Source organism: Rousettus aegyptiacus, unplaced genomic scaffold (genome assembly GCF_014176215.1).
Source record: "Rousettus aegyptiacus isolate mRouAeg1 unplaced genomic scaffold, mRouAeg1.p scaffold_m13_p_9, whole genome shotgun sequence".
Taxonomy (NCBI): domain Eukaryota; kingdom Metazoa; phylum Chordata; class Mammalia; order Chiroptera; family Pteropodidae; genus Rousettus; species Rousettus aegyptiacus.
Window position 1 is genome coordinate 10,964,396 of NW_023416312.1, and position 10,994 is coordinate 10,975,389.

The 10,994-nt window shown below is 47.4% G+C and overlaps 1 long non-coding RNA gene across 1 annotated transcript; it reads right to left on the minus strand.

The window, feature by feature from the left end:
• Positions 1–3,916: 3,916 nt before the first annotated feature.
• On the minus strand, positions 3,917–10,682 carry LOC118607695. Its single transcript, XR_004952760.1, has 2 exons — positions 10,623–10,682; positions 3,917–4,549 (listed from the first exon to the last, which is right to left on the minus strand). It is a non-coding gene; the product is annotated as an uncharacterized LOC118607695 (long non-coding RNA).
• Between the last annotated feature and the right edge of the window lie 312 nt (positions 10,683–10,994).

The window sequence follows — 10,994 nt, forward strand, 5'->3', positions numbered from 1 at the left end:
GTCAAGATGACTTTGAACTGCCCTGCAGAAAATGTAAAACTCGTTCTTTAATGCCTGGAGGTCACCCATCCCTAACCTGGTTCTCAGCCTCTTGCATCTTCATACCCACAGCTGGGTTGTGTGACCCCACGCACAATACACAAACCTTTCCTGCATGTGGCTACATCTTCTCCAAAATGCAGCATATTCCCTACAAAGACCCATGCAAGGAATTCTGGGGGTGTTAGTGGTGATGGCCTTTAAGGCTAAGGATGACTCCTCACTGCCAAAGGTGGGAATAAACCCACCTTCCACTGTCTTTAGGGATAATCGTGCCTTTTAAAATTCATTGACTATTGATCCAAAGCCAAGGAAGTTTGAAATAATCTTTCTTTCCAACTTCACCTACAATTCAACTCAAGGAACACTTACAGGATATCTTTAAAGACAGAACTAGAGATTCAAAGAGAAACATAGGAGTGAGAAAGATTGGAGTACTGAAAGAATGTCATTGGGCCTTTCAAAGGTGGTAAACCCACTGGTTGGGGAAAAACTGTGGTGAAAAATATTCTGCAAATCTTCCTACCTTGATATTTCTACCCTACCCTATCTTCCCCACCTCCTCCACTAAAAAGAGAGAGAAGCATTGTAATTTGGTACCTGGTAAATTTTCCTTTTTATTTCCTTTTCAGTAAACTCATATACAGAATTTGAAGGATGCTGGCATATGGATGGGGAAATTAGCATGAGAAGGCCAAAGACCTTCTGGAAGGGAATACACTGTCAATACCAAGCTTTCTCCCTGAGGTTCAGAGATGAAATCTTTTGAAGTGGACCCAGGCGACACAGAGCAAACACCAGAGGTAGGAAATGGCAACAAAGATCTTGCAATGCAGTTACTGTGTGTATGGGGTGGGAAAGACGGCGCAGTGGGCTGGCTGCAGCCTTGAATCAGAAGTAGAGTTTTTAAGCCTGAAGAGGGGGGGCACCAATGAATTTGCTACAATGCAGTCCTCCTGGGGACAGACTTAGCCCAGTAAAGTGGCTATGTAGTGGCCAAAGAGACCTGGCCACTGGATTTATTCTTTCTCATCGTTTCTTGGTCTACACCCCTTCTTTGGCAGCTGTAGTGGAGACGAGTGGTCCCATCAGCTGCAATGCTCTCCTAGTCTAGTGGTCAATTGGTGACTGTATTGTTCTCCAGGGTCAAGAGGGTGCTGCGAGTTATGACTCACACAAAGAGAGGCAGGAATTTTCAGGGTGAACACTGAAAATACCATGGAATTCTTATAAGGAGTTTGCAAGAGAATGGGAATAGATGGATTTTTATCAGTACGGGCAGATGACGACTTAAGGATTGCATTCTGGACAACACTAGGGGAAGGTGGATTCACTTCAACTGGAAACCAGTCATACCCCAGTTGCAGAGTAAATACAAGGCAAGAAAAAACATCGATATGGAAATGTCTTCGTTGATGTATTCTAAAATGCTAATGAGGTATACTCTTATGATAGAGGTCTCTGGATTTGACATGAACCTTCAGTTATATTTTTTTCAAAGTACATATTTTTTCATTTTTATTATGGTAAGAAACACATAACATAAAACTTACCATCTTAACCATTTTTAACTGTACAGTTCAATAGTGTTAAATACAGTTTTGCGAGACAGCACTCCACGATTTTTTTATGTTATAAAACTGAAACTTTATACTCATTAAAAACAACTCTTCTTTTATCTCTCCCTCCAGCCCCTGGTAACCACTATTCTACTTTCTATCTCTATAAATTTGATTACTCTAGACACTTCATTGTCCCGCCAGCGGGACCGGTTATTTGGTGGGAGAACCGAGGAGAACCCAACCTAAAGAGGGGTGACACGGACGAGAGAAAAGAGTGGAGGCAAGACAGTATTCTGATCAAGCCTCAAATTTTATTTTTGGATAACAAACATATTTATACGGCAAGAACAAAGGGGGGCAGGCAAAGGGTACCTGTTGCAATATGATTGGTCTTCAGCTGGTGGTGTGAGGAGCGGTAAGGACAGGGGGAAGTACGAGGTGGGGGGGAGAGCAGGAGACTATCAGCACCTTTGGTGGTCAGCCAGCTTCTCGGAAAGACTTGTTTATCATGGGTTTGGTTCTCACAGCCTGAGGGCTTGAGAAACCAAGGGCGCAGCTCCCAACATCTCCTCCCTTTCTATTTTAGAAAGGTGGGCCTTAACCGAGTGGGGGAACATTGACCTGGTTCCTCCCGTGGGCTATATACGCCCATCTATTGTTGGCTCTTGGTATCTTTTGGGGAGGAGAGGCAGAGCCGGTTTTAGATTGTGATTTGGATACCAACCTCTATGCAAACCAGGTATGTTCTCAGGGAAGGACAGAGGGGACCCTCTAGTGGGTCTTCCCTTGCAGTAGCTTTGCATCTGCACCCATCTCGATGCCCATACCTTCCCTTGGTCTATCAAAGGTGAAGGTAGACATTTCTCTGTCCCTTATGTCGTCCCCGTAGGGAGAGGGGTATTTACCACCAACCAAACCTGCTGTACCAAGGTCGAGGTCCCTCTTGGGCCAAGGTGGAGAAATTTAGGGCTGCGCCGACTTCTTCCGAGGGCTCTGTCATTGAGATTTGTTGGTAGTATACCGTGGGCCCTTTTGACAGTGCCGAGTCAACCTGTCTTTTGATTAGATCTGTTATTCTCCTGAACGCCCAGGGGCCAAAAGTGAGCAATAAGAGCAAGCCTATGAAAGGTCCTAACAGACTAGGGAGCACTGTGGTAAGCCAAGGGGAGGCAGAGAACCAGTTTTGGTACCAAGACTCTTGTTGTTCCCTAGCTCTTTTTCTATTTTCTAGACTCTTTTTTACCTTGTCAAGGCTATTTGGCACAAGGCCTGTCTTATCAGAATAAAAACAGCATTCTTCTCTGAGGGCCACGCAAAGGCCCCCTTCTTTGAGGAAGAGGAGATCAAGCCCTCTTCTGTTTTGCAAAACTACCTCTGAGAGGGACGCTACAGAGTCTTTTAGGTCTTGTATTCCTTCTCTGAGGTTATTAAGGTCTTTGTCAATAAGAGATTGAAGTTGTAAGTATTGGTTGTTGGAAGTGACTAAGGAAGCAATGCCAGTGCCTGCTCCTATGGCACTGACGCCTAACAAGACAGAAAGGGTGATAGCAGTGAGAGGCTCACGCTTGTTACGAGACGTGGCATCTGGATCTATGAATTGAAGGAAAGTATTAGGGTTGTGGAGAAAAAATCGGGGGAATAAAACAACAACTACACAGTAATCGCGAGAGGTCAAAAAGTGGGATGTAAAAACGTATGGGGTTAAGCCAGAGGAGCAAGCAAAATAAGTGCCACTAGCAGCAAGCACATATGAGAATGTGTGATTGATTGTCATGGTTTGGTTACATATGGGAATTAGGCTGGTCGGGGGACGCATTGCTGGTCCTATGAGGCAGAGGCCTAAGCCGGAGATAGATGTTAGGGTGAGGGCTGTAAAGGGGTCTTGAGTATGTAATAAAGCACCGCTATCATTTGTAAAAAGGGGAGGTTCAAGGGTCGCTATGCCTTCATAAAAAGGAGGGATAGGCGAGAAGCAAATCCAACATTCTTGATGGGCTGTGCTGTTTTTGTCTCTGAGAGCCTCTAATGAGGCATTGATCAAGTCAACTATAAGTTGTGAAGAATCAGGAGGCCCAGGCAGGATGGTAGGCTGAAAAAGGGTGGTTTTTTTATGGCTGGGCTGGGGTGTGGCAGTAAGCTTAGGAGCAGAGCGTTTAGGTTTTGGAGCAGTGCCTTCTATTTTGGATTGGCGCAGGACTGGGTTAGGTCCCAGGTAAGCCGCATTTCTGTTGGGACTTTCTTTAGAAAGTTCAATAGAGAAAAGCATTCCTTTATCTTTCCCTGAAAAATAGCCACGAATGCCCCAATGTCTTTTCCGGGTGGTTTGCCAATCATTCAGGTCGGCCTTAATGATAGATATTTGGAGGGGGTTGCACCACCCTGGGTCGCTACAGGCTTTATAGACTGATGTCGGGATGTTGTTTAGATCATTTTCAGGAGAGGGAGGATTAAGCCTCTCTACTTGTATGAACTTGTCAGAGGCAGGCTTCCAGCTTACATCTCCAGTGGTTTCACAGCCCCAAGAGGCACAATAATAATCAGCCTGGAGACCACATTTATAATCTAACCCTCGTGGCCTATGAGCGCCGGGACAGACATAGTATCCCCCTTGTTGCAGCCAAAGAGAAGTGCGACCCCAAGGGGAATCGCAGGCTGGAACGGTGTGATAATGGTCCGAATTATTGGGTGCCTTGACTAGCGGAAGGAAATCTGTGGCAAGTCCCCATAAAGGGTCCCCTCCAGCTGCCAGTTGGCAAAGATCTACTTGAAGGGAGGCTTTCTGCGGTTGGGGGGCTAGGGAAGAAGAGGTGTTGACAATATCTCCTGCCTGATTTCTGATGATCCAGGTGAAGTTGTAGAGTGTGTAGCTTGAGGAGGCGCTTACGGTTTGGAGTGCCCCAAAGATGGCGAGCCATATCGCAGAGAATGGAGACATTTTTGTAAAGTACCTGGAAAAGAACACATTTATACATTTTTCTCAGGGGACAGTTCCCCTGGTGGGTTGATGAGTTTTATTAGCCTCCCAGGCAGCCATCGGGCATTTTGTGTTTTAGAATCATAGATACATGCATGTCCCTTGCCCCAGATAAGGACGGGGTCGGGACCATTCCATTTTGATGTCAGAGGATCTTTCCACAGGGCTTGTGCATAAGAGTTTGCAGTAGTAGGGTGCCAAAATCGGTCGGCTGCAGACTTTCCATCATTATCGAGTGTCAGGAAATTAAGGACAAAAAGGGCATGATTTAGCAAGGTCTTATTATTGTTGTGTGGGGGGTATAGGATACCTTTGGAGTGTTGAAGTTTTGTAAGCATATTCTTCAAAGTCTGGTGTGCTCTTTCAACAATGCCCTGGCCCTGGGGGTTGTACGGAATGCCTGTAATATGTTTGATATTTAGTTGAGCACAAAATTGTTTAAAGGAAGTACTGGTGTAGCCTGGGCCGTTATCAGTCTTGAGAGTTTTAGGTAATGGTAGAAAGGCAAGGCATGAAATCATATGACTGATAACATGTTTGGTGGCTTCTCCAGACTGTAGGGTTGCACAGAGAAAGCCACTGAAGGTATCTATAGAAACATGTATATATTTCAGTTTACCAAAAGGGCTGAAATGAGTAACATCCATTTGCCACAGTTCTCCAGGAGTAAGGCCGCGAGGATTGACGCCAAGATGGGGTTCAGGTAGTAGAGTAAGACACCCCTGACATTGGCGCACTATTTGGCGTGCCTGTTCCCTAGTAATGGAGAATAAAAGGCGAAGAGTCCGGGCATTTAGGTGGTGTATCTGATGAGCCTGTTGAGCTTGTTGAATGGGGTCAGTAGAAGATATAGCCATAACAAGGTTGGAAACTTCTCGAGAGGCTCTATCAACAAGATCATTACCAGTACTTAGGGGGCCAGGGAGACCTGAGTGAGCACGGATGTGCCCTATAAAAAAGGGATGAGATCTGGCGAGGATGAGGTTTTGGAGTTCTGAGAATAAGGGGGAGGCATTAGTGGAGGGTCGAATAAAAGGGACGGTCTCCAGAAGGGGAACTGATTGACTTATATAAGCACTATCGGTGAACAAATTAAAAGGACTATTAGGGAGAGTCTTAAAGACTTGAACAACTGCAAAAAGTTCTACAAGCTGTGCGGACAAGTAGTCGGTCCTGATCTTAGTAAGCTGTCCATTAATACTAAAGGCAGCAATTCCTGAAGAGGAGCCATCTGTGAAAACAGAAGGGGCTTGTGGAATAGGACGGCTCTTGGTCAGGGAAGGGAAAACTACAGCCTGGTTTTTAAGGAATTGTATGAGTTTGTCAGCAGGGTAATGATTATCTATCTTTCCTTGAAATGAAATACAATTGACAGCCCATTCATCTGATGTTTGTAGTAGCCATTTGACCTGAGCTGCTTCATAGGGCACAACAATGATATCAGGGTCTTTGTTAAAAAGCTTTAGGGAGCTTTCGCGCCCCATTTTAAGTATTTGTGCGATAAGAGAAGGGTAGACAGGAAGTATCTTAGAAGGAGTAGCTGGCAGATGAAGCCAATATAGGGGTTTGTTTTGCCACAGGACACCCGTAGGTGTGAAGGTTGTGGGAAGAATTAGTAGCCACAGGGCACAGGCAGGGGAATAATATGAGATATTTTGATTTAAAATGGCCTTTTCAACTAAGTTTAAGGCCGAGGCTGCCTCAGGCGTCAGGGTGCGTGGAGAAGAGGGATCAGGATCTCCTCGGAGAATGTCAAAGAGGGGCTTTAGATCTCCGGTGGTCAACTTTAGATATGGGCGAAGCCAGTTGATATCACCTAACAGGCGTTGGAAATCATTGAGGGTCTGTAAAGAGTCTTTCCTTAATTCAACCTTTTGTGAAAGGACCTTAGAAGGGTGTAACTCGAAACCTAAGAAGAGGAAAGGGGGCTGTAATTGGACCTTTTCTGGGGAAATCTGTAGTCCTAGATCTTGAAGAGCATCAACTAATTTATGGCTGGTTTCAAGCAAGATGGCAATATCAGAGCCTGCCAGGAGAATATCATCCATATAATGGACAATGTATAGGTCGGGATGTGTAAGGCGAAACGGATCAATGGCCTGGGCAACAAATTTTTGACAAAGGGTAGGACTGTTTGCCATACCCTGAGGCAAAACCTTCCATTGAAATCTTGGGGAGGGTCCTATGCAGTTAACAACTGGGAGGCTAAAGGCGAAACGTTTTCTGTCCTCTGGATGTAAAGGGATACAGAAAAAACAGTCTTTTAGATCTATGACTATCTTATGATATCCTGCAGGTATTGCAACGGGGGACGGCAGCCCTGGTTGGAGCGCCCCCATGGGAACCATGGTCTTATTGATTTCTCTGAGATCTTGAAGAAGTCTCCATTTACCCCCTTTCTTTTGTATAACAAAGATGGGAGTGTTCCAAGGGGAGGTAGATGGTTCAATGTGGCCAACATCTAACTGTTCCTGCACTAACTGTGTGGCCGCTGAAAGTTTATGACGGGGCAAGGGCCATTGATCGATCCAGACAGGGTGGTTGCTCTTCCACGTGATTTTATCTGCCTGGAGTGCAGGGGGAGCAACGGCCCTCACGAAAAATTTTTGATGTCGTACCCTAAGCCTGTCCGTGGGGCCCTGTGTTCGGCCTCTATGGGAACGGTAATACCCTGATTATTTTTTCCAAGGCCCTTGCCCGGGATGAACCCTTGGTTTAGCATTTGATGAGTAACGGTAGCTGAGGGACTGAACATTAAAACTCCCATCTGGCTCAATATGTCGCGACCCCACAGATTCACGGGAAGCCCGGGGACAATAAAGGGGCGGACCTGACCAGTGTTTCCATCAGGGTCTTCCCAGGTGAGGAGTTGAGAGCTTTGTAAGGTGTTTTGAGAGTGTCCTATGCCTTGGAGATGAGTAAGAGAGGGCTGGCAAGGCCAGGAAGAAGGCCAGGAGGCCTTTGCAAGCACTGTAGAATCAGCGCCCGTGTCAAGGATGCCCTTGAATTCTTTGCCATTGATTTTGAGTGTGTGGTATGGGCGTTCCCGAGAAAGTTGCTGGATCCAGAAAATATCAGAGGAACCAGGCGTAGACGCCCCTCGGGAAGGCCCTAGGGAAGGATTAGATGTGTCGAGGGGTAGGGGTAGAGCCTGAGCAAGGCGTTGACCTTGGTGTATATAAAGTGGGCCTCTGGAGCTACTGGCTAATATCTTTATCTCCCCGGAATAATCACTGTCAACAATAGAGGGAAAAATGGTGATGCCCTGCAAGGTAGAGGAGGCCCTTCCAAGGATAAGAAAAAATGTTTTAGGGGGAGGGGGCCCAAAAACGCCTGTGGGGATCACCTGAGTCCCGCTATCGGGCTCTAATATGATGTCGGAGGAGGCACAGAGGTCCAGTCCTGCGCTTCCTGGGGTGGCCCTGTAAAGGGAATGGACTGATTTTGGGGAAGGGTGGGTAGGGGCTGAGTATGTTCTATCTGGCTGTTCCCCGAGGCCCTGAGAAAAGGGATTGGCTGAGGGGCCCGGGGCTGGCCCCTCTGCCCGTTTCCCTGCTGGCGAGTGATGGGGTTACCGAGTATGTCGGTGGTGGAGCGGCAGTCTCTAGCCCAGTGTCGGCCCTTTTTGCAAACAGGGCAAGGTGTCGAGGGAGGAGAAGGTCCTTTATTATAAGGGCCCTGAACCCTGGGTTTGTCATGGGAACCGTGGCATTGACGGGCAAAGTGCCCTGGCTGACCGCATTTGAAACAATTTTTTTGTTGGCCAGGGTTGGCCTGGATTACAGCACCAACCGCTAGATGAATGGCCTGAGATACCTTGGAAGTAAATGGATCAACGTCTCGGCACAAGCGAAGCATTTCATCGAGCGTCTTGTCCCGGGTCTTACCCCTGAGGACGGCTCGGCAGGAGGCGTTAGCATTTTCAAAAGCCAATTGTTTGACTAACCTGTCATTAGCGGCGTCGCTTCCTAGAGCGCGCTCAGCAGCCTCTAGAAGGCGACTGACAAATTCACTGTAATCTTCCTGGGGACCTTGGATAACCTTGGTGAGTGGTGTGGTGGGGGTGCCAGAACTAGGAAGAGTTCTCCAGGCCCCAAGAGCGGCATTATGTGTCTGAGAAAGGAGTCCAATAGGGAGATTTCGTTGTCGCTCTTCAGTGGCATATGTCCCCTGACCAGTAAGTTTTTCAAAGGTCCAAGAATGAGAGCGGGGATTTTTAAGATTATTAGCGGCTATAGTCTGGCAGCGGTCACAGAAATCAGCCCGCCAAGTTAGATATTGGCCACGGGTGAGGACAGCCTGGACTATGCGGAGCCATTCACAAGGGAGAAGGTGTCCCCCTCGAGACAGTGTTTCGAGGACAGATAAGGTGTAAGGAGCATTAGGTCCATAAGTCCTGACAGCTGTATTTAGTTCTTTTAAGTTTTTGAACTGTAATTTATGGAACTCTTTACGCTCCGGGGCGGGGGGAGGGAGTTCGTCGTCACTGCTTTCTTCCTCATCATTATTGTCAGCAGTGTCCTCTCCACCTTCAGGGGCATCAGGGGGATCAGCGGTGTTAGAGGTAGGAGATTCAGGTCGTTGGGATCGGGTGATGACAGGGAAGGTGAGGGTTTTTGGTTTGGGGTTTTTGGAGGGTTTTATGGGCAAGCGTTGGGCGGTAAGGACAGTCTCTTGTAAAGCAGCCTGAAAGGAGGCTAGTTTGCTCTCTATCTCGGCCATCTGTGCAGCAAGCTTATCTTTGGTTTGTGAAAGATTGTTGCCGTTGGAGGCGGGGAATGGCAGAACAGGCGCACAGAACTGTGGATTGTAGGGTGGGCAAGTAGAAGGCCAATCTGGGTTACGATATCGTACGGCCTCATCTTCTAAGGTGGCGGCATCACCAGGATCTAAGGGGTCATTGAGTGGTCTTTTAGTCAGTAAGGGATTGGTAAGAGGACTTTTAGGAGAAGGGGGATGTTCTGTGGGCAAAGAAGGGTATATGCCTTTAGTTGGAGAGGGATCGCTCATGTCTATAACGACTGAGGGACATCTAGAGGGGGGCTTCTCAGTGGGAAGAGGAGCAACGGATGCTGAGCGAGACAGCGGTTTAAGGCAGTACTCCGTTACTGACAAGAGTTGTCGTTTTTCGGGGTCATCGGAGGCGGTTTCTACAATATCTCGAATTAGTCCCCAATAAGAGAAAGCAGCGACGGGGACGGCATCAGGGCCTTCCTTTTGTAACTTATCGTTTAAGTCTCTGCCTACCTTTTGCCATTTTTTTGGATGGATTTCAGGTCCATTAACTATGAACCAGGGACAGACTTCATCAATGAAGAGAAAAAATTTGACTAAATCCTTCTTTTTTACTCGGATTCCTCGCTCCTTGAATGAGCATTTTAAGTCTTTTATGAATTGTGCTTCTCTGGACAAGGTTTGTCCCATTTTTCTTTGTTTTATTTATCTAAAAAGAAAGAGGGATAGGAACTGAGGAAGTGAACATAGGTATCAAGGCAAAAAGGAGGAGAAGGGAACTTAACTTCTCTCCCGCGTGGGCAGCCGGTTAGTACAATCCGCTAACACGGACCCCCTGGGGTGCGTTGCCTACGGACGTCCCGCCGGCTGTGCCTTTGGGCATAGACAAGGCTCTTTTACAGAGGCGGCAGAGGAGGGATTATACCAGAGGTCTCGACGTGGGCAGTCGGTTGGTATAATCCGCCAACACGGCTCTCAAGAGGCGAATCGCAGACCTACCGCTCTCTCCAGGGCGGAGGGAGAGGTCTACGACCGGGATGCCCTCTGAGTGGACGACTTCTGCCTTAAAGTCGACTGACACACTGTATTTTCCCAACTCAGAAAAAGCAGCCTCTAACCTCAGGGGTGGACGGCTTGTGCCGAGAAGCGGGCTAGAGAGAAAAGTCCCAAATCCTTTGAAAAAAAAGGAAAAGACAAGAGGACCAAGAGAAGACAGAGGGAGTTTATGCTCAACTCTTTTCTCCGTTTAAAATTTGTTACTTATGATCCTAGCAGTCCGTGCCGAAACTAAACTAAGGCGGATGAACACTCACCGAAGACGGCGATCTCCGGTGAGCCGAAGACGAGGACCTTCCATGAGCGGTGAAAGGCAGTCTTCTCTGAAAAACTTCTCCTTAACGAGCTGCAGCCTCTGTTATTTCGTAGTCCGCCTGGGTAAGGGTTCTGCACTCGGGCCCCACGTTGGGCGCCACCTGTCCCGCCAGCGGGACCGGTTATTTGGTGGGAGAACCGAGGAGAACCCAACCTAAAGAGGGGTGACACGGACGAGAGAAAAGAGTGGAGGCAAGACAGTATTCTGATCAAGCCTCAAATTTTATTTTTGGATAACAAACATATTTATACGGCAAGAACAAAGGGGGGCAGGCAAAGGGTACCTGTTGCAATATGATTGGTCTTCAGCTGGT